Source organism: Eutrigla gurnardus (genome assembly GCF_963514095.1).
Source record: "Eutrigla gurnardus genome assembly, chromosome: 17".
In the NCBI taxonomy this organism is placed as follows: Eukaryota; Metazoa; Chordata; class Actinopteri; order Perciformes; family Triglidae; genus Eutrigla; species Eutrigla gurnardus.
Window position 1 is genome coordinate 13,268,797 of NC_139928.1, and position 5,000 is coordinate 13,273,796.

General features: G+C 43.0%; 2 protein-coding genes across 3 annotated transcripts in view; both read left to right on the forward strand.

Moving 5' to 3' along the window:
- dtnbp1b (dystrobrevin binding protein 1b) overlaps positions 1–5,000 on the forward strand; it is a 199,837-nt gene that overhangs the window by 94,489 nt on the left and 100,348 nt on the right. The window lies entirely within an intron of this gene.
- The window catches only part of atxn1a (ataxin 1a), a 77,152-nt gene that overhangs the window by 48,231 nt on the left and 23,921 nt on the right, over positions 1–5,000 (forward strand). For both annotated transcript variants that reach the window (XM_084031542.1, XM_084031543.1), the window contains exon 3: positions 2,738–2,853. The gene's annotated coding sequence lies outside the window, so the exon portion shown is untranslated. The remainder of the gene's footprint in view (positions 1–2,737; positions 2,854–5,000) is intronic.

Sequence of the window (5,000 nt, forward strand, 5' to 3'; positions counted from 1 at the left end):
ACTTGGTAAGCTTCATAAATATAACCTTCGAACAAGACTGGAGACAAATTCTGTTAAGTTCTATAAGGGTGTTTCGTCCATTTTATTAATATTCTTTATCGGCCATTATAAATACCGATAGTTTGGAAAATGCCTAATATCGGCCTGCCGATATATCTATATCTTTTATCTGTTTTCGACAGTGTAAACCACTCTTTCAGTCACCTGATCTGGCAAACCCTCACCTCTTAACTCTCTCGTCAGGTAGATGCCTCGACGTGCATCAAACATCCCCTCGACCCGGGTACAATGTGCTTGTTGTAGGTCACTTTGGACGGAAGCATCCAGTACATGAATGTAATGCAATGCAGCGTACGTACAACACAGAGGAAAACCTCTGTCTCACTGTGCTTTGCTGTTCAACCATTCACTTGATGTGGTTTACACCGAAGCCTTTCTCACTACTTTAGCCTGCTTGATTTCTGGATTGGACATGATGAATATGTTTGTTGTAATATATATATTTAAGGGCAATCATTACTGTGCATTCTTTTCATTAACTATCAAATTATGCCACAAACAAGTCGTGGGGCTGGTTGTCTGTTCCCGATCATCTATTTTTTTAATATAATACGTTTTCCTGAGGGAATCTGGTGCTTGGAAGCATTACAGCTCAGGGAATAAGGGTTGCCGGAATCAACACAAAATTCGGATTATAATTTTAAGTCATTTTCGTAATATCTTATCCTGCAAACATTTTCATTTGGGAGTTTCAAAGGCTTTTTCAAATCTTATGCCTTATATCAGACCGGCCCCAGCCTGATAGTCTGGAGGCTCTCTATGCTGTTTTTCATTTGATTTTCTGTGTTGATTATTTAGGATGATCTCGATAGACTCACAACTCAGTCTCATTTGTCAGAATCAACATTTTGGTTCCATTAAACGAAATGAATCTTCCTCTCGTGCGTGTTTCCCCCACCTGTTGTAGCCTGAGACCCGGGTCAGAACAGGTGATATATTTAAACCTGACATCTCTAAAAGCTCTGGTATTCATAGTATTTTCCCTTAAAGTTGGCAGAGTTTTGGAATGAAACCCTGCTCCTCCCTCCCTTCCTCTCGCTGTCCTCCTCCATCCTTTTCCACTAACAACTTTCAGCTTTCCATCCTCCCCGCTGTGCCGCGCCGGTTCTGCCAGTGTTGTCTTCCCAGCGCGTTTCTATCTGTCTCTTCTCCGCCACCATCTGTTTCTCCCTCCGTCTCTCCTCCTCTCTGCTCTCCTATCGCTCTCCTCTTCCTCGGCGTCTGCGTTACCTCACAGCCTTTTTCTATTCTCTCCATCTGCCTTCCTTCCTGTCACCTCTGGATCTCTCCTGCTCTTTTTTTCCTCTCTCCTTTTAACTTTTGTTGTTTCTCACTCGTTTGCCATCGTTTCATCCCCTCTCTTATCTCCGTCCTTTTAAACACCGTATGATGGACTCCTTTGCCAGTTGGTGAACACTAATCCATAGCCTTAGTACACATCTTATTATTTCCTTCACAAGCACACAACGAACATCGTCGGCACACACACACACCCCGCTGCTCTCTGTGTGCCTTCAGCTTAATGCGTGTGTGTGTGCTTACATGCTTAACTTAAGCCCGGTACTATACTATGGCGCGTTGTGGAAGCCTATTGATTTTTCCATGTCTGCCATACCAGACATTCCTCTCTCTCTCTCTCTCATTATGCATCCGCCTCGCTGTCCTATTATCATATCTCATTCCCACCGTGTCTCCCAATCCCCTGTAGAATAGAGTAATCAGGCATAACATAAAAAAAGTGCGTGGAATGATGTGTCTCACTATTACTAATGTAACTCACACACCGAACCATCCGCACGCCGTAATCCACCTTCTGTCTTCCTTTTCGGCTGCGATAAAACACTCCTGCCCATCTCTTCCCAGGTCTTTAGGCATGTGGGTCAGTAGGATGTTTGCACCTCTACACACACACACACTGCAGCTGACTAACAGCAGGGAACACATCTGTCATAACATCCCCATCATCCCACCACAACCAGTCCCGCGGAGCAGGTGTGCACACTGTCGACGATCAGCTCATCTCCTCTCTCATGCCAGCGTGTGGGCGTCTGCTTAAGTCAGCTTGTTGCACATTTTATTTGAAAATGCATTTTTTTTTTTTTAACAGGTTTTTCCTGTTTATAATGATGACCTGCATTTGCATTGCAGTTTCTAAAAACAATAAACCATTGTGCAGACAGTCACAACCGAAAGCAGAAGGAGGAGAGGTTTAAAGGGCTTAAGCAAGAACATTAAACAGAAATAATGGGGAGAAATATACAAACACATACACAGTGGATTTCCTTTATGGTCACCTTTTTTATTATCTGTGTACATGTACAGTGATCTCTGCATGTATTTGTACTCTATGATTCTTTTCTCTGTCAATATAGATCCTCGTCAATAATCATCACTGTTTTTGTTGCGTCTGACCGTGAGATCCCTTCAAATGTGCAGACCCAGACAATCAGAGGCTGTCGGGGGAAGACACGTGTTTTGAAGACTATTTGAAGGGAGATGTCACAGTCCCATATTGTTGCTGCTGCTTCTGGATCAAAGCTGAGCGCTTTGTGAAATAAACCTTGTGATGCACGCGCAGTTCCAGCAGACGCCAACAACGCCGCGCATACCGGCGTGTCCTCCCGTCGCGTTCTAAATCTCTTTCAACTTTTGTTGTTGTTGTTGTTTCATCCACCAGGGAGTGCCGAGTCCCTGAGTCAACACGGTGCATTCTGGGATAGTCTGGAACCCTCTCCATGGGCCGCGCCACCTGCTGACAAACCAGGGGGGTCTGGAGGAGTTTTGTTGAATGAGGTGAGATTTCATTTTGAATAAATTCACTTATTTCTTTTGCGATGAAAGCTGTATTTTTTTTTATGAGATCATGTTTCGAGTTGAGCTTGAGAACAGCGGTTCACTCGCTGCTCGCTGAATAATTACTCACAAACTGCTGCCACGTTGCTATCATAGCCTACAAGCTGCCGGTCCGACTGTCATGTTTAATTCATCGTTATTAGTTCTGACATCAAGGACTTTGCAGCCACCGTGTTTACCTCAAAGCCTCGCTTGGCTGATAAACCTGTCCCCCTGGCCGCGGCCCATGATGCATGTTAAGTTAAGTGCTTTTGATTGTGATGTGAATGAAGTGGCAGCAGCTACCAAGGTTTTCCTCCACAGCACATCATACATGTATGACTCTGATTCTCATTCTCTGTCATGGAATATAAAAAGATAGGAAGTAACTCTCCAAGTTGGTTTACTGTCCGTACTGTGATTGGAGGTTAGCCAGTATGGCTAGTGATGGGAATGCATCTTATTGGGGCAGTGATGTATATTTATTTATTATACATAACACCTTTAGGGGTGTTAATGAGTTAATGAGAGGTCTTCTTTGGATGGAAGCCTTATTGGCAGTACTGAGAGTGTGAAAAACACCCTATAAATAGTGTCTACATCCGACCTGAGGAGCCTTTCTTTGTATGTGTTCTTACTTATATGTGTGTGTAGGTATCTAACTTTTATGCATTTTTATGGATGAGTCTCTTATATAAATAAATCTGCCATTTAAATTACAAGTGAGCCACAAGCTACAACTGCTTTGAACTTTTCCTGAATAGCTCGCGGCAGAAATGCGGTCTTTTATTTATTTTTATGTGTTAATATTGATTCCCACAGGAGAAATTCTCTTTTCGCGTTTTTTCCCCCGAAGATCAAAGGGTCAGCCGCAGAATAGCACCGCTCCTGCTGTCGATTATCTCGCTTGCAGACATTTCTGCAGAGCAAAATCCTCAAGGTCAAGGATTTTCACTCAGCCCTTCCGGTTTGATGGATAGTCTCTTTATTCACTATAAGGCATTCATCCAGCCAGCTCGAGAAAATCAATATGAACAAACATTTAAGGAAAGTTTTTTTTTTTTCGAGTTTCTCTCCCCATGAGATTGCCCTCCGCGTTCGGAGATGAGTGTTATTTTCCACTCGCCTCCTTCCCTGAGGGATGCTGCGCTGTCTGTTTACTGCTGTCGTGAGCAATAAGCAATGGACATGGGTGACTTTTAATAACACACACTAACAGGAGCCTGCACGCAGAGTGGAAGATTAATGTTTCACTTTCACCAAAATGTCAGGATACTAATTGGCAGGTTAAGTCTCAAAGCAGCACTGATCTGTCCGGCTATGAGCTAATAATATGCACCACAAACTAATTAAAACATTTCATTATTACACAGTACAGGCATCAACAGTGCAGACATTAAAAAGTTATACTGGGTGAATGTCCTGAACAATCACCTCGGCTGTATAGAGGCAGATTTATAATACGTTTTCTGGGAGGGTGCACGTCAGGCTGTGGCGTGGATTTATTTGCTTATTAACTTCTAATAAATACATAATAAATGAATGAGTGATCTAATTTGGCTGCATAAACAGCAGAAGTGGGGTTTTTTGAATTGTGTCTCCTTTGTTCCACGTCATCAAAACCAGATCCTCTCAAACATTACGGATTATTTCTGATTGAAATCAGATCGCTTCATCGGAGATGTGGATTTTGGAGGGAGAGACAAGTGGTTCAGACTGAAACTGCTGCTATTACCTAGTTTTAAGAGAAAAATTGATCTCCCTCATTCTTTTGTTAAACCAACCGGAGCTTTGTGGATGGAAACCATGTGACTGCCTGTTGTGTGAGTGCACTCTGGTCCTTGTCTTAAGCAGACATGCTTGTTTAAGTGAACACAAACACACACACACATATACGTACACAGACCAGAGCACTCTCATTTACCCCACAGGGAGTGGAGAGTGCTGCATTCTCTCCGCTGGAATCGCTTGCCTGTCTCACTCTCGGTTCACTTCAGTTCAATTTTAAGCTTTATTAGCGTGACGTTTTGATCCAAATCATGTTGCCAAGGCACATATTTGACCAGAGAAAGTGAGACTTCACTGTTTTTTTTCCTCTCTTCTCAAAG